The following is a 19,063-nucleotide window of genomic DNA, read 5'->3' as shown; positions in this document are numbered from 1 at the left end:
ACGCCCACACCTTTATACTTATTTAAAATCTGACGGTTGAATTTTTTCCTTTATGTCTTAAGAGTCTATAGCAGAAGTTTGAAGGCGATTGGTGAAAAGGGCGATGGAGCATCACTCTCCAAACAACGTGTGCGAAAACCACTAAATCGAGTACTTGGACCAAAATGGCCGACTTCCTGTGCGACTTTGCACTTGGCTCCAAGAGACTTTTTTGTAGGTCCTGAGACAGCACATTAGTGTGCCAAATTTCATAATCCTCAGTCAAAGCATGACTTGGGGCTGACAGTTTTAATGGTCCTAGGGGGCGCTATTTCAGAAAATAGGCCACGCCCACCGGATGTTCACATCACATTTTGTGGGGGGCTGAACTAGGATCACTCCCAAGAGGTTTTGTGGTGATATCTCTAGAAATGACGAAATGGGAGGCAAACGTAAGGCCTAAGCGGTACGCCTGACTTCGCCGCGCCGCCACAGCCCCGCCTTCTGGAGAAAACTCCCATAAAGTGACGCCAAGCAACCCCAACTTGTCTTCAGTTACCCGCTACAAATTTGGGGTGATTATTGGAAAGGGCGAATTTTGGAAAATTTCCCAGTAAATCTTGACCTTTTAAGTCCTGAGGGGGCGGGGCTTATGTGACATCATCAATCGACCATTCATTTGTCTTCGGAGGGCGACGACGATTGTCCTTAGAACATTTCTTTAACTGTAATTCTTTCATTTATGAATCTATAGCAATTTGAATTTTTTTGGCGAGTGCTCTAACTTTGAGGCCTGGTCCCGCCCCTTCAGTATTTACGAAAAGTCAATTTTATTGTCTCATTTTAATCGTCCATCGCTTCTGTTCGATCGCACACTATTTTTGAGACGATCGTGCGAAAAATGACCAAACTGTTAAACCAAATATAGACCCTAGAAATGGCCAAAACGGGGTCAAAATGGCCACTTTAGTCCAAAATGGCCGACTTCCTGTTTGATATTGACCATGGGTGCAAGAGGCTTTTCTGTGCGTATTGTTGAGTTCTACAAGTGTACCAAATTTCATCACTCTACTATGAAAAAAGGTCAAAGCGGAGGGGTATTTTTAATTTTCCAGGGGGCGCTGTTGAAACATTTTTTTACCAACTTTCACGTTGCCAGTGAAATACGTAAATTTCACGCACTTTCTATATTGGGCCAGAATTTGGTGACTTTTTGGATATGCTAAGACCCCCTAAAGGCCATCCAAAGACGCGGAAGAAAAAAAAAGAAAGAAAGAAAGAAAAAAAAAATAATAATAATAAACGGAGCAGATACAATAGGCCTTCGCAGCTTCACTGCTCGGGCCTAATAATTAAAGCTGCAAGCAGCGTCGTTCGGCCCTCGCAGCTCCGCGCCGCTCCGGCCTGGCCGGCAGCCCGGGGCACCAGGGCACGTCTGGCAGAACAGAAACGTCAACCACCCCGACACCAGAAACCGCAAATGGCCTCCTCGTCCGCACCTCACCCTGACTCAGCATCCCCTCTGAGCTCACCATTAAATTGAATTGTAAGGTTACGGCGTTACGCCAGAATTCGCCATGGCATCAAAGCCCCTCCCTATCTGGAAAGCTATCAGATCTGAATGGTCATTACAGCATCATGAAGACCGTGCATGACCTTAGTGTCATGTTGACTAAATTAGAGGGGACAAATATGGGCATTTCAGCATAAAACAATAGACTTCCTGTATTCAGGGGGCGGGGCTTAGGTGATGTCAGCTGTCCACATTGTCATTGTTTAAAGATATGGTCAATGATCACACAGACAAAGTTCGAAAAAGATCTGATCATGCACATGGGAGTTATTAAGTCAAGTAAAGTAATGGCGAAAGGTCAAAGTTTGAGACTTAGCCACGCCCACACCTTTCAACTTTTGAAAAATCCGACGGTTGAATTTTTTCTCCTATGTCTTAAGAGTAAATAGCAGAAGTTTGAAGGCGATTGGTGAAAAGGGCAACGGAGCATCACTCTCCAAACAACGTGTGCCAAAACAACTAAATCGCGTACTTGGACCAAAATGCCCGACTTCCTGTGCGACTTTGCACTTGGCTCCAAGAGACTTTTTTGTAGGTCCGGAGACACCTCATTAGTGTACCAAATTTCGTAATCCTCAGTCAAAGAATGGCTAGGGGCTGACAGTTTTAATGGTCCTAGGGGGCGCTATTTCAGAAAAATGGCCACGCCCACAAATTTTAGCTGTCCATTTCTATTGGGGGTCAGACTAGGATCACTCACAACAAATTTCGAGGTGATATCTCGATAACTTAAGAAATGAGAGGCAAACGTATTTCCATGGCGTGATGGCGATTTTCGCCATGCTCCCAAAGCCCCGCCTTTTTTCAAAACCTGCCAGTACTGGAGACAAAGTAACCTCAACTTGTCTACTGCTGTTTGCCACAGAATCCTGGTGTTTGGGTAAAAGGAGTCCAGTAGGGAGCTGTGAAAAAAAGAGTGGCGTGGCGACAGGTCAAAGTTTGAGGCTTAGCCACGCCCACATCTTTCAACTTTTGAAAAATCCGACGGTTGAATTTTTTCCCCTATGTCTTAAGAGTATATAGCAGAAGTTTGAAGGAGATTGGTGAAAAGGGCGACGGAGCATCACTCTCCAAACAACGTGTGCGAAAACCACTAAATCGCGCACTTGGACCAAAATGGCCGACTTCCTGTGCGACTTTGCGCTTGGCTCCAAGAGACTTTTTTGTAGGTCCTGAGACACCACATTAGTGTACCAAATTTCGTAATCCTCAGTCAAAGCATAGCTTGGGGCTATTAGTTTAAATGGTCCTAGGGGGCGCTATTTAAGAAAATAGGCCACGCCCACTAAATTCAGATATCTATGTCGCTTGGGGGTCAGACTAGGATCACGCACCAGAAGTTTCGTAGCAATATCACGATAACTGAAGAAATGAGAGGCAAACATACTTCCATGGCGTGATGGCGATTTTCGCCATGCTCCTGAAGCCCCGCCTTTTTTTGAAACCTGCCAGTACTGGATACCAAGTGACCTCAAGTTGTCTACTGCTGTTTGCCAGAGATTCCTGCTGATTGGGTAAAAGGAGTCCAGTAGGGAGCTGTGAAAAAATGAGTGGCGTGGCGACAGGTCAAAGTTTGAGGCTTAGCCACGCCCACACCGTTAAACTTTTGAAAAATCCGACGGTTGAATTTTTTCCTCTTTGTCTTAAGAGTATATAGCAGACGTTTCAAGGAGATTGGTGAAAAGGGCGACGGAGCATCACTCTCCAAACAAGGTGTGCGAAAACCAGTAAATCGCGTACTTGGACCAAAATGGCCGACTTCCTGTGCGACTTTGCACTTGGGTCCAAGAGACTTTTTTGTAGGTCCTGAGACACCACATTAGTGTACCAAATTTCGTAATCCTCAGTCAAAGCATGGCTTGGGGCTGACAGTTTTAATGGTCCTAGGGGGCGCTATTTCAGAAAATAGGCCACGCCCACCGGATGTTCACATCAGATCTTTTGGGGGGCCAGACTAGGATCACTCACAAGAAGTTTCGTGATGATATCTTTAGAAATGACGAAATGGGAGGCAAACGTAAGGCCACGGCGGTACGCCTGACTTCGCCGCGCCGCCACAGCCCCGCCCTCTGCCGAAAACTCACATAATGTGACACCAAGCAACCCCCACTTTTCTTGAGTTACCAGCTACAAATTTGTGGTGATTTAGTGAAATGGGGCAATTTGGGACCTTTCACAGTAAAACTTAACCTTTTTGGTCCTGAGGGGGCGGGGCTTGTGTGATGTCATCATGCGACCATTCAATTTACTTTGTGAGGTGATGACGAATGACCACAGAAAGTTTGGTAACTCTATTCCATTCAGTTATGAAGTTATAGCAATTTAAAAATTTTTGGCGAGTAGTCAAACTTCGAGGCCTGGCCCCGCCCCTTCAGTATTTACGAAAAGTCAATTTTATTGTCTCATTTTGTTCGCCCATCTCTTCTGAGCAATTTTACAGAATTTTTGAGATGATCGTGCAAAAAATGATCGAGCAATCCAATCAGAAACGGACCCTAAAAACGGCCAAAACGGCAAAAAATCGCCATTTCAACCCAAAATGGCCGACTTCCTGTTTGATATTGACCATGCTTGCAAGAGACTTTTCTGTGCGGACTATTGAGTACTATAAGTGTACCAAATTTCATAACGGTACGATAAACTAAGCTTTATGGAGAGGGTTTTTTTTCATTTTCTAGGGGGCGCTGTTCAGCCAATTTCTTTGCGATTTTTTTGGGACCTTTAAAATATCAAATTTTTCACCAGGCCTGACAAGTATGCAAAATATTGTGAGTTTTGGGGTATGTTAAGGTCCCCAAAAAGCCATTCAAAGCGGCACCGGAATAATAAATAAAAAAAATAATAATAAACAGAGCAAAAACAAGAGGCCTTCGCAGCGCTTTCGCTGCTCGGGCCTAAAAATAATAATAAACGGAGCAAAAACAAGAGGCCTTCGCAGCGCTTTCGCTGCTCGGGCCTAATAAACGGAGCAGATACAATAGGCCTTCGCAGCGCTTCGCTGCTCGGGCCTAATAAACAGAGTAAAAACAAGAGGCCTTCGCAGCGCTTTCGCTGCTCGGGCCTAATAAACAGAGCAAAAACAAGAGGCCTTCGCAGCGCTTTCGCTGCTCGGGCCTAATAATAATAATCGGAGCAAAAACAAGAGGCCTTCGCAGCGCTTTCGCTGCTCGGGCCTAATAATAAACGGAGCAAAAACAAGAGGCCTTCGCAGCGCTTTCGCTGCTCGGGCCTAATAAACAGAGCAAAAACAAGAGGCCTTCGCAGCGCTTTCGCTGCTCGGGCCTAATAATAAAAAAGAGAAACTTTCAACCAGCCATGGCAGATAGATCTTTAACGGTGAAACCGGAAAATGTTCTTCTTAATTTGAGATTTGTCACCGGAGAAATAGCGACATTTCAAGGTGAACCCCAAAGCGTTTTAGCAATATCCTGTAACCGAAGCTTTCAGAACGAGGCCGGCACAGCTCAAGCCGCAGCGGAGCGCTGTCCGAATGCTGAAACTCAAGTAAAGAATAATCATGTATTTCCGTTAGTGGGTGATTTAGTGATTCTAGCAGAACAACAAAATGATCCTGTTTTTAATCAGATAGCGTGGTGTTGTTGGGAAAATCCAGCGAAACTCCCCACGGGCGAGCAATATGAGATCCTTCTGGGATTGCTTGAGCAAATACCAACTGGACCGGAACCTTTAGTTCTCACTCCATTTGGAGTCGGGCAGTACCGATGTGATCAGGGAGCGATGTACTCTGCTATGGCGGAGTTCGTGGTTCAACGGGCTAATGATAGAACAATTTACTTCTTATCTAGAAGCAAAAATGAGGCAATTCAAATGAGACAGGCGTTATGTAACCGACTGGGGATCACGGAGCTCCAAGCGGAAATGTATCGGAGAAGAGCTGCAGTCGAAATGTCGGCCTCCTGGGATGAAGTCCAATCGGTTCCGACCGCGCCCCCTTTGTATCCAGCGCTCCGCGGGGAATTCCCTGTGAGCCCCGGTTCCGAGAGCGGATTTCCTCCACCCCCACCGAACCCGCCTGACGTGGTTCGGCCGGCGCAGTGGAACCCGTTTCTACATGTACAAACCCCTTCTCAGGTGCCCATGAGAGGAGCGGAGAGACCGCCCACTGAACAGCATGTTGCTGCATGGGACAAAGACGAGACTCAGCGACGGTCAGGGGCTGAAAGGACTCCAAACCCAATTCCTTTTCCCCCGTTAGAACCGCATAGTCCCGCGGCTCCTCCGAATCATGTTACGATAGGTCAAGAACCGGTGATAATTTTGTCAGGCGAGAAAATAGATGCGGAGATCCGAGAAGAAGATGTGTTTATCTTTCTGAAAGATCCACAAAGTTCTGCCAGTATTACGTCCTCTTTGAGTTCTCTGAGGAGACTTTTAGGGGCAGAAAGCAGAAGCTCTATGATCCCGCTGGTAGATCGTAATTACGAAGCAGGAGAAATTACTACTCTCTTAGACAAGCAATTAGGGAATCTGGAAGGTCGTGTCAGCGCGATTTCCATAATTAACGTAGACCCTCATAATCCCGACATCTCTTTTCACCAAGCTTGGGAACGGGTGGTGTCAGAAGCCTTGGATTTAGGAGCGCGACGGCTAGTGTTTAAGCTTAATAACAAACCCCAGGTGTGTCGGATAACTGAAGCATATGGCGCAGGTTTGGTGATTTATTCTGTTGGTCTTTCTTCTGTTAGACCAAGCACGGGTACGGAGAAGATGGAGTTAAACACCTTTTGAGTTGGCAGAATGTGGAGACAAATGATCAGAAGTCCAGTCACTGTTTTCACCGCTCATGAGGGGGAGAGCCTCCGCAACAGCAGGTCCCGCGACCTGCTCCCGTCAGCCGCCCCGGACAGACTCTCTCCGTTCTGCTGAAAACGGCTGATTTTTATTGAAGATTACAGGAATGTTACATACGCAGTTTGCCATGTACATACGTCAATGATTATGACAGGTGAAAATAACAGCCTTGTTAGCGGACAGTCTAGGACATTCATCCTTGAGATTACCAGGAACATCCTGATACATTCATGACAGGAGAAGATACATTCACGGTGTGGAGAGGCACTGAGTGGAGATGGAATGTGCACACTCCTTTCTCTGGTGCAGGAGAAGATACACAGCTATTAATCTTTGTGTAGAGGCCTTGAGTATCTGAGCGAGTTTCCATAGCATAGAATAATAAAATGAGCTTATAAGGTAAATATATATATATATATATTGCCTTGTTAGGCAGGATCTAACATGTCACAAGAACTTGTAATTCTAAGATGAGCAGAAACATCCTTGGTAACCGGTACAAGAAGAGACTGCAATGTCTCACTCCCTTTTGGAGTTCCTGCAGCTGTTTTAAGAGCTTGTGCAGGAAAGAAACACAGAGAGGCCTTTAATATTATAACATGATCCCATAATGAAAAGAGTAGCATGTAACAATGAATAATAAAAGAGCTTATATGAGAGTTACATATATTTTCAATTCCGAAGCCTCTAGCAGGCTAGGAGACATCCCGGTCGTAATTTTAGTGGATAAGTCAGCCTTGCCGCGAGTAGAGAAGAAAGTCAAACATTGGTTTGAGGCCAGAGACAGAAGCAGCGAGAGTGAGGCTGAATCGGAGGAAGAACAGGGTTCCCAACTGGTGGTGCGTGGCACACCCAAAGGGACGCTCAGGTCAGAATGCGGATCCCAACAAAAATGCAGCACTCGGATCCCTGGAGGCAAAACACCTGAAAAAGTGAGTTGGTTATCCCCAGTTACAGCCCATGAGCAAGGTGAGAACAGAGAAAATGTAGAGCAGCAACCCCAGAGAGCAGAAAAAGGAGATGAGACAAATCCTATGGTTTATGGCATTAGAGGACTAAATAAGAAAAGCCGTCCAGTACAGATGAAATATTATGACCCTCAGGCACCTCCTAACATAGGCCCAGTTAGACCGGTTCCAGAACCAGGACGAGGCCAGTTTGCAATTAATACAGAGGGAGACCAGAATTATGCAGGAGAAGAAGCAGAAAACCCTTTTCCAGACTGGTACCCTGTAGATGGCTTCACGGCTTCGGCAATTCAAGCAGCAAAAAGTAGGGAAGAAGTCATGTTACAATCAGGATGGGGTCAACCTTTTAAGCATGCTCATTTAGGCCAAGGATATGATTTTTATCGAGGTGGATGTATGGCTAGAGATTCGGCAGTGAAAACTCACTGCTACTCGCCATGCAGCCCCTCCCAACCTTTGGATGTAAACCGAAGCACTCTGCAGGGAGGACAGCTTAATTCAATGCCTAAAGAGAGAATCCTAGAACAGGAATATTCCCCATATTGGCAAACTGCTCAGGAACAGTCAAGAGTAAGCTTAGGACATTTTGATCATACCATCCTGCCACAAAGAGCATCGGGTGAGACAGATGCTGGTTATGTACAGAGACTTCAGGATCGAGGTATGACGATTGAACAACTTTCAAGTCCAGAGATTTCTCAGGTTATAGCATTAAAGAACGATCTGCGTTTAACCCCAGGAGCCTCGTTGATGTCCCTGGCGGAGAGTTCTCCCAGAGGCATTGGTGAGGATTCTGGGGAACGACGGAGGAAAGCTTTAAGCGCTGAAATCAGTACAGGAAAAGTTACATTAGCTGGGTGTTTGGGAACAATCGCAGGGCTTTCCCAAGTACAGCAGGAAAAACTTTTAGCTGATCTGCCCAGGGGATTAATGATGGCTGCGATGTGGCCTAATCTCTCTCCTGCAGAAAAAATCCGACAAGCGCAGGCGTGGGATCGCACAAGGGAATTTAAGCAGTCAAAAAACGAATTAGGACGGCAGGCCGGAAACAGATTGAAAGGTCAGATACCATCCCCTCTGCCCCCTCCACACCAACAGCAAGGGAGCCAATCAGTGAGCTCTCAACCGAGGCAACTCCCACCCAGGACAGAACCGAATCAGAACCAGAGAACCAGGGGCCAGATGGACCCAAATGCAAGGCCGTTTTTCATGGGACCCCCCGGCTGCCCTGTGGCTCGACCCAGGAGAGCGAATCCGGAGGAGTGGGCCCGGATGACCAGAGAACAGAAAGAGAAATTGATCCAATCAATCAAAGATTGGGACGCGAAATACAACAATCAGAGAAGCCGGCCACCACCTCAAAAGTAGAAATAATCGAGGCGCTCTCATCTCATACGCATTGGGATGGGGAGTGGCTTAAAGTAAAATACGAAAATACAAAATACATTTTAGATACCGGGGCATTAATATCAGTAAAGCGTGAAAATAATCCGATGGAACAAATAGGATACAAGAATGTGATACTCGCAGACGGCTCTGTACGTAACATGGCAGTTCATAAAGACGAACAGGGCATTCTTTACATAAAAGGTGCAGAAAACTTAATTAGTTTAAAGGATTTAGTAAAAATAACAAAAGACCCAGCACTGCATGTGAGTTTTTTAGGTGAATTAGATATGGACAGTCTCATTAAAGAGCAACTGGAGAAGACTAGTTTGGACCCACACAAACTCAGAGAAATAATCCAAAAAGGTAATTGGGCTACACACAAAAATGATTGTGGCAGAGTAAAAGAACAATGCATTATTAAAGGAGCGATGCCGGCCAGGGAAAAGCAGTATCCGATCAGAGAAGGAAGAGATGAGATCAGGTGTACTCTCGCTGAGCTTAAAGAAAAAGGGATAATCGAAGAGAAAGATACATTATCCACCTGTCTTCCCATTCAAGCTGTTCCTAAACCTGATGGCACCTACAGACTGGTACACAATTTGAAAGGATTAAATAGAGTGACACCGCAAGACGTGCGTAAAACTTTTGACCCGTACATGCAGCTCCGAACCATGCCTATTAAAAAATATAAAACATGCATCGATTTGGCTAACGGTTTTTGGTCTGTACCTTTAGCGCAAGAAAGTCGAGCTAAAACTGGATTTACATTTGAAGGAAAACATTATGAATGGTGCGTTTTACCGATGGGATGGGTAAATGCGCCCAATACATTTCAAGGAGTCGTACAGTCATATCTGGAAGGTTTACCTGTCGTTCAATATATTGATGACATATTTTTCACGCATGATTGTGAAAGCGAACACCTGAAAACTTTGGACGAGGTGGTGACCAGACTGACATGTGCAGGATTCAAACTCAACTTGAAGAAAAGCCAGCTAGGACGCACAAAAGTTACGTTCCTAGGTTTTGAGATGTCTGATTCAGTGTCGGTACCTTTCACCTATCTGCAGAACATAACACCCCCGCATGACTTACTGACGCTGGAAGGTGTAATCGGACAGCTTCAGTACATTTCCAGCAACGTCCGTGATTTTAGAAACATCATTGATCCCATAATGTCACTTAAAAAAGGTCTCAGAACCAAAGTGGGTCAAAAACTGGTGACGCACAACCGCAAACTGAGCTCACAGGAGCTTGAGACTTATCAAGCAGTGATGGTTAAAATAGGTGCTAATCTAGTGAATCTTTCAAATAGAGAGCATCATGAACCGTTAGCTGTAAGAGTGATTGTAGGACAGGATTTCACAGAATGTTTATTTCAGAACTATGACAGCAAGAGTCTGATAACATGTAAAGGCTATAAACTCGCACCAACTGAGAGCCGTTACACGCCCAGCGAAAAGGTGCTGACCACCCTGATGAAACATAAAGATATGATGTTCGCTCTGGCCGGATCGCAAAAAATCATAATTCAATCTACTGATTATATGAATAAAGAACTTCGGAAAGATCTCCTCCCACAGGCGAGGGCCGTTTTACCCAGATGGGCAAAGTGGGAGATGTTATTGGCAAACCCGCAGATTCACGTAGAAGGAGAAACAAAACTTAAGCCTGACAGGAAAGAGGTTGTTAAACCCATAAAACCAGAGGCAGTTTACTACACTGATGGATCTAAGAAAACAGCAGATGCAGACTTCTGTAAGTGGGGGTTTGTGAGACAGCTAAAGGACAGGAAATATCAACAAGCTGGACAGACTGTCGGATCCGCTCAAACTGCAGAATTGACGGCTGTTGTCATGGCGCTTGCTGACGCGTGTAAGCTGAAGCTTAGATCAGTAAGATTGGTCACAGACTCTAAATACGTTAAAGACGGGCTAGATGATCATTTAGCATTTTGGGAAGCTAAAGATTTCCAGAAAACTGATGGAGAAAGATTGGAACACGCTGACTTGTGGACTTTAGTATCGTGTTATAAGAAAAAATTACAGATTCAGGTGACACATGTAAATAGCCATACAAATGGAAAAAGCGAGGATGAGATCGGAAACGCAGAAGTGGATGAATTAGTACAAGCTCGCGCTTTGTTTTTACCCACAGCGTTTTTACAGAACAGGAGCGCTGCAGCTGATGAAGAGCTGGTGACATTTGCGCATAAAAATTACGGACACGTAGGAGTATTACGTTTGCGTGAGATTTTCAAAAAAGAAAATATTTCTGTACCAAAGCTGAAAGAACTAACAGCACGAGTAAAAGCGACGTGTGAGTCGTGTAAAGTAAAAGGAGGGGCTCAACCCGTGATTTATGACCATTTGCCCATCTTGTGTGATGTGCCGGGGGTGCATTTCAGCACGGATGTTGGTGAATGTGCCTCTAGAGGAGTGAACGGACATAAGTTCTTTTTGGTAATCAAAGATAATGGACCAGGTGATCAGAGCAAGATAATACCGCTGAAACGTGTCACAGGAAACACGGTCAGCATGGCCTTATCTCTACACCTGCCCCTCACGTGTGAGTCACTCCGTTCGGATGGAGGACCTGAATTTAAGAATGACAAAGTTTCTTGTCTGCTTGAATCAAGGGGGATAAGACACATTTTTTCTATCCCATACGAGTCCCACACTAACGGAATAGCAGAAAGAGCAGTTAGGACGATAAAAAATCACATCCTGACTAACCTGAGCTCCCGATGGGATACACCGGAGGGAGTTTCAGAACTAAATGTGATCCTTAATAGGACGAAGCTGAAAAGAACTGAGAAGAAAACTAACCCGGAACACGTCTCTGTGTTACAGAAAGGTGAAAGAATTTGGGTCAAAAGAGGACCGGTTCGAAAAGGAGATTGCATTAAGCATAACGTAAGTGGTCCCTTCATAATAAAAGACGTAACTGGGAACGTGGTTTTAACTGAAACTGGTTTGCCCGTTCACCCTCATCAAGTTATAAAATAACTATGAAAAATAAAATTAATTAATTAAAAGAAAAAAATAAAATAAAATATAAATTTTTTTTTAAATTAATTACTTGATTGAAGGTCATGGCTGGGCCAAAATCTAGAGAAGAAATTACTTGTAAGATCCCAGGTGCTACGGGCCTAATTTTGCTAACGAAGGGGGATTCTGTTAAAGATTGTAAAGTGGCTATGTTTCCGGGCTTCATAGAATCTGCAAATGTGTATCGTTACGCGCAATGGGGAGGCTTGAGGCCAGGAACATGCGTGATATGCGGATCTCTGTGCACCCTAATTAAATGGTCGGGGCTCCGGGAGCAGAAGCCCACTCACCTGGAGAGAGGAACGGATTTACATACAGGTGCAGTGGAGCTGTCTGCTCCCATTAAAATATGTTTTTGCGGAACCTGCTTGAGGAATAATCCAGGCATCATCTCCTGGCAGGTCTGTGAATGCACCCACAGAGGTGAAATCAAAGATGGGTGCTGTTTCACGAAGAATGGTGTTTTGACTACCTGCTTACCGACAAGCCAGCCAAGTATGTTTTTTGTAGGAGAGCTGCTCAGGAATCCTAGCCTGGTGAAGCCAGTTAGAGATTTATGGGTGGAAGCTTATCCATTTGTGTTCAAGCTCAAGACCAGAGAAAAAGGACTGGAAGAGCTTCAGGCTCGGTCCAAATTTGAGTCTATTAAGAGCTTGATATTAGGACAGCAATTTGGTACGCTGGCTGATGCATGGGAAACAGGTACACAGATTGGGGTAACTCAAGAGTATAAAGACGACAGATGGGGAACTTATCTGTCAGGGACTCTGGACTTGCATACAGGATTGTCTGTTCAGGAGCCCCCAGGGATGCGTAAGCGTGTGACATCATACCTGGTTGAGCTGAAGAGTCTTGGACCAGGGGCGGAGCGTAAGTTCATGCCTTATCAGTTAACTTTGATAGAGGTAATAGACCTGTCGGGTCGCGTTTGCAGCTCGGCTGTTAACATAGTGACCACCTGGAGAGGAGAGGCATATTGGCCTAAGATTTATGGGACTGCTCACACTAGAATGTCTCGTAGAAGGCTGGTCTCCAATCTGACTCTAACTAACTAGAGCAGGGGGCTTTCATTTCCTGCTGATTTTTATGCTTCTGTTTTGCAGATGTTGTCTCCTCAGAAGCATAAGAGGGAAAGCAGCAGAAAACGAAAAGTGGTCAGGTATGCAACTCCGGCGGGAGTTGACCCCAAAGTTAAAAAGAAAAATGTAAATATTCCGAAAGGAAAGAATTGGATAATAAAATGGATTAAATGGGCCTTTTTTATCCTTTTCGAATTTAGCCTCATAGGATTAAGTATAGCAATTGCATATGGGGTACATGTATATCTCCGAATGTATCATGTGTCCTCGGTGACATATAACATAACTCACGGAGGACCACAACAATTAGTAGGGAATTGGAATGTATCCAAAATTAAGCTGTTATGGCCCAAAGAAGATTTTAATGAGAATATAACCACCTGCATGATAGCAACACAGATTGGATTCAAGATTTGTAGTGTAACAGGGAACAAAACTGGTTGCCTGCGCTTGCCCTGTGGAGAAAATGGATTTGACCGGATCATGGCTACACCCTCCGTGACATCATTTTCTGCAGCAGAGCAGGAGGAGAAGAATGACACGAAGTGTGGTGAGACCGGCCCATGGGCAGAGTATATGGCAGACTTAATGGATCAGACAGGATCCACAGAGCTTGATCGATCTTGTCAGATAATATTAAGGAAAAGGAAAATCTTAAATCAAACTTCAGGTGAAGTAGAGTTGTGGGTTTACAAATATTGCCTTAGAAATGATTTAGAATGGGGACACAACTTCACCACTTTCAAAGTGATAAAGATAGAAAGATGGTGGCCTCGTAGAATCGAATTTGGGTGTTTTCAGACCAAAGACAGTAGTTTAAGTTCCTGGCAAACAGGAAATATTATGCATTGGTATCAAAGATTATCAAGAGGGAGGGAACGAAGAGATGTTTGCCCGACCCCCCCTCCTAACACCACACTAAAATATGATTCCTTGTCCATGATAGGAGAGAGTCACATGTGGCAGAAAGTAAAAGATAATGTGATTAAATGGTTATCAAAAGTACCCCCTGCAATGTCTGATCCCCTGGCTGAGGCTGAGGAAGGTGAAGAAACCGTTCCTCTTTTTCTAGAGCCCGGTGTGCGGGGTAAGAGATCTACTTCAGAATTAGCTCGACTCTTACGTAAATGTAGTGAATATGCAAACTACACAGGATATCAGAATTATATACTTCCCACTAATAGTACATATTTTAACTGGACATTTTTCTGCCTCCATAATGAGGTAGGCCTTCAGCCACAAGGATGGGAACTGCACCAAATAAGACACACTCTTTATACAGAATGGGTTTATGAGGTTCCTAATTTTAAACACCCAAAAGTAGTGCAATGGATGAAAAAGGATCAATCTGATCCCACTAATTTAGATACAGGATTTCATGCATGGAATGAAGAAACTAGACTCTGTTTAACCAGGAAAGCGAATAATAGCGCTATATGGCAGGGAGGCGAGCCACTTAGAATAAGGATCGCAGGAGCATATTATCAAAAAGGTACAGCTACTCCTAATAGTATAATTGAGGCAGACTCCATCTTCGAAGCAGTAAATGAAATGATTAGACCAACCCATAAGAAAGATTTTTATCACAGTCCCACATGGGCTAGAAATTACACTTTAATGCTTGAAGGATGTCAGGTGGAAGTCTGTAATAATACTAAAGGGTTAACTAGAAGGATGTGTATTTTTTGGTATTCACAACTATATGGATTAACAGTTGGAGGTCTGCGTCCAGACACATTAGGAGATCGAGAGTTTTTTAAACCTAGGCCTCCTTATCTAAACATAGCTACTTTAGGAACTGGAGAATTATGCTATAAAGTCTTACGTGGTTATATGCAAAGAGATATTCCAGAAGATTATAGATATTATAGAAAAGGAATGTATGAGACATATCCTATGACATACTGGTATGGAGAGGGATATAATAAGCAAAAATATGATTATTACCCCCAGGACACAAGGATTGAAGCAGAAACCTTTGAAAGAAAATTAGTGGGAACTAAAACTCTTGTGATGGAACATGGTCAACTTCGAGTTAAAACAAATTGGTTTTCTATTGATAAAACAAATACTTGGGAAGTAAATGATACAAAAACAGGAAATGGTCTTTTAGATCGTATAATGATTATGAATGATAAAGTTATAGACTTAGTGCCACCTGGATTCACAGCCCCAGGAACGACTAAGTGGGGAGCGTTTAGTCTGGTCAATTTCAATTACCTTAACGGGTTAGGCATAGACCATCATGTGTGTTTTAATGAACCGAGAATAGGGAAAAATCCTCAACCTGAAAGATTCACAATTGACCCTAGAGAGACATAATAAGATACCTTTCGTCAAACATTTTGACAGGTCTATTGTTCTTTGACCTTTTTGACCTTTCAGTCCTATTGTTCATTTTGACCCTTGACCTTGCCCCCCTTTCCTATCATTAATCAAATGGACAGGTGTATTGTTCAATCCATGCCCCCCCACGCCGCATCATTAATCAAATGGACATGTGTATTGTTGATCGTCCAGATGGCCTAGACCCCCCACGCCGCATCATCAATGGCGTATTGTTGAGCGTCCAGATGTCCATGATCCCCCACGTCATAGGCTAATGTGTGTAATGGCGCGTGAAGTTTCTTATTGTGTTACTCAGTGGTTCCCACAGCCCCCTCCCTTCTGAGTGTAATCCTATAGTGGATAACTCTTTAAAAGCTCAGATCTGTCCGAATGGTGAAAAGCCGAGCTCTAAGAAAAAATGATGAACCACGAGGAGATGCATGAAGCACCAAGCCACGAGGAAGAGGAATGTCTTACCTCTCAGATATGTTCATCACCTAAATTCAACACACAGAAAGTTTTGTCATCTAAATTGTACTGCAAAATGCAGAGAAGCAAGAAAAAGAAGGCCAGCCTCACCAGTGAGCAGAACCACATCAGTCTGACGCTGCAGCCATTATAATGCATTTACCAGCCCTTACTGGCACACCATATCAGTCTAAACTCATGGACTTTTTATATCAAACATGACATGGCTCACTGACAGTGGATGAGTGCGGCCTAACTGTTGTGAATGACAGCCCCACACGCTGGTCAAGTACTTATGAAATGGTTGCAGGTCTCGAGACTCAGCCATCTGGCAGATGTTCACAAAGTGCTTTTCTCCCAAATATTAGATATTTGGATTTTGTATGTTCAGTCTTAAACTTTGTGTTTAAATGTGTAAATATTTACATGCAGCTCACTGACACTTTTAACCAGAACTAAAACTATTGTGTAAAACTCTATGTCCAGCAGCACATCAAATTAATGGCTGTAAGCACACACACACACACACACACACACACACACACACACACACACACTTCTCTAAGAAGTAAAAGGATTACATTCAAACATTTGTCTTTGACTAAACCATTCAAACATTTCTCTCACTTCAGAAAAGCAATGGTTTGCCATCCTAAACCATTTATGGTTCTATTGTAAAGCACCCTGCATACTCAAGCCTATAAGAATAAAAGTTGATCCTTACCTCAGCGTGACGCTTTTAGTCGACAACTCACAAAGCAAATGACTCTGTATTATTCTGCAGGTGGGTTTGTTTGAAAGAGTGGCGGGAAAGTTGGTTCAACAAAGATCTGTTGAGCTTTCTAAAAGCTCATTCTAAACAATTTTGCACGGCCAGCGACTTCTGACAAAGCAATTGACTTCCTTTTTTGTTGCAGGTGGCGGGAAAGTTTTAAAACAAAGAACTGACTGAACCAAGTCGTCACGGAAACAACACGCAAAAGCAAATTACTTACTTTTTTGCAGGTGGGCTGAATTGAAAGAGTGGCGGGGAAGTTGGTGAACAAAGATCTGGTTCATCTATCTTAGAGCTCATTCTAACCAAGTCGGCATGGAAACAATTCACAAAAGCAAATGACTTGCTATTGTTTCAAAGAGCTATTTAGGTGAACAGCATCTTTGGTTCGTCATCATCAGCAGTGAAAGCTTAACCATCGCCTCCTGCCTTTAGTGTCACATTTTGTGACTTTTTGTTTTCACTGTCTCACACTCACACACACACACACACACACACACACACACACACACACACATTGCTTCCTGCCTCAGAGAAAAGATTTGATCCTTTTTTGTAGGACCTATAACAGCTGAAATAAATAAAAAGCTGTTTATGAGGTTTGTTTTTTGGGAGGGGTGGATTAGTAAAGTCTCAGAGCAGACGTACCTCTGGTCAAACCTTTAATGTCATACCTCTCAGAATAGTTAAACTAAGGCACATGCATGTCGTAAACGGATTTACACACGAGTGAAGGAGCTGCTACATTTTATCCATTATTAAGGAAACATGAGCGAAGAAGAAGAAGAACCGATGGATACGTGTTTTGAATATAGCCTTCCTCTGCTAAAAACAACGTTCGAATTGAGACATGATGAGATTGGCTTGACAACGCAACAGATTTTTCATAAGCGATTTCAGGAAGAAATGTCCGGTACAAAACCGGTCCGTTATTATTTTTTGGATCGTAAAGGTTTTTTTATTTCTGCTCCTGGGAGTTTTGAAGAAGCAATGGATACGAGGTAAACACACACACACACACACACACGCACGCACACACACACACACACACACACAACTCTAAACACCCATTCAGACATTTGTCTACCTATACAACAAAGCAAATGACTATGTATTGTTTATAAACATTTTTTTTTCGACCAATCGCAACCGTTTTCTATTCAAGATTTTTTTAAACAGCTGTATAAAATGTAAAACGCATTTTCGGAGTCGTGATTTGAGGTGTAACAAGCTAAGATGACGGGTAAGTTTTTAACTTAAGACGCAAATCTTTTTTTTCTCTTTCTGGTTTAACATCTTTATTTTCAGACGCTATTGTCATATCGGACGGCGAGTGGGAAGAAATTCCTATTGAGGAATTAACTTGTAAAACTCCGGTAACTTTTCCCCTGGATGATTTGTCTAAAATTAACCGTGCGGTCGACAATCTGAGTGAGTGGATTTTATAAATATATACGTAACGTTCTTTTCTTCAGCTGAGAAATATCTCATTTTACAGAAAAGGAGGGGGTTCAACCTTACCCCGGAAGTGATAACTTTTACCCAACCACGCCTCCATCCACCAGCCTAACCGTCTTACATTCGTATCAGCCCAGCCATACCGTCAGATCACACGCGAATGCGAAAGCTGTTCGTTACAGGACCATCACGCCACAGACAATCCTCGAAGCTGGTAAGTGATTACAAAATAGCGATTAATAAGTCAGCGATGTGTCGTTCATATTTATCGTTTTTATTCTCCAGAGCAACGGCCGACGGCCTACGCACCCCCAATATCTCAGCCCCCACCACCTCCAACCCCTTCTCATGCGCAGACGGATGGTAACGATAAAAAAACAACTGATTAATAAGTCAAAGATGACTCGTTCACATTTACCGTTGTTTTTTATCCTTTCAGAACAACATCCGACAGCCGCTTCAATATCTCCGCCCACACCTCCTCCTCCTCCTCCTCCTCCCCCTTCTCCTGCACAGGGTAAGAGATATATAAAAAGGTGGTTATTTACTTCAAAGATGATTCGTTCATATTTTTCCTTGTTTTTATTCTTTCAGAACAATCCGACAGCGACTCTGAAACCGCTGAACGTGCTCCTGAGCAGCCAGCCGGTAAGCTGTTTCACAAAAAGCTCTGCAGAGTATATTAAATTTTGAAGTAAAAAAGATGATGTTTTTTATCCTTTCAGAACAACCCACGACCGACGAAGAGAACGCCCCACCTCCTGCACCTGTACAGAGTAAGTTAAATTTATATATATAATTTATTAAAAGCTCGTTCATTTTATTTATTTTTATTTATTTTTTCATCAGAAAAACGGTTGAAGAAGAAGAAGCGGGGCATATTTACGCCACTGCAGAGATTAAACAGGATGAAGCTTGGGTACCTGCTCCTGCAAGTGAATTCCGGCCTGGTGGATGTGGTCCAACAAGTGCTCACTTTGTAAGGACGACGCAGATTTTTTTCTTCATTTTTAGTAGGTTTTTAATGTCTTTTGTATCATGAGTGAAAATTGGTTTGATGACCTTTCAGATTTGTTTGAAGTAGATGATGAATTAAACGTAGTTGATGATGAATTAAACGTAGTTGATGATGAAATGTTAGATAGAATTTTAGCCAGCCAAAATCCCTCAGTGGAGGAGGCCGA

At 43.5% G+C, this 19,063-nt stretch overlaps 1 long non-coding RNA gene across 1 annotated transcript; it reads left to right on the top strand.

Annotated features, from left to right (window-relative positions):
* The first annotated feature begins 18,163 nt into the window (after nt 1-18,163).
* LOC139063693 (uncharacterized) lies at nt 18,164-18,863 on the top strand. Its single transcript, XR_011517058.1, has 3 exons — nt 18,164-18,242; nt 18,319-18,396; nt 18,474-18,863. It is a non-coding gene; the product is annotated as an uncharacterized lncRNA (long non-coding RNA).
* Nucleotides 18,864-19,063: the final 200 nt, after the last annotated feature.

This window comes from Nothobranchius furzeri, chromosome 17 (genome assembly GCF_043380555.1).
Source record: "Nothobranchius furzeri strain GRZ-AD chromosome 17, NfurGRZ-RIMD1, whole genome shotgun sequence".
NCBI classification, from domain to species: domain Eukaryota; kingdom Metazoa; phylum Chordata; class Actinopteri; order Cyprinodontiformes; family Nothobranchiidae; genus Nothobranchius; species Nothobranchius furzeri.
This window is presented reverse-complemented; position numbering and strand designations above follow the sequence as displayed.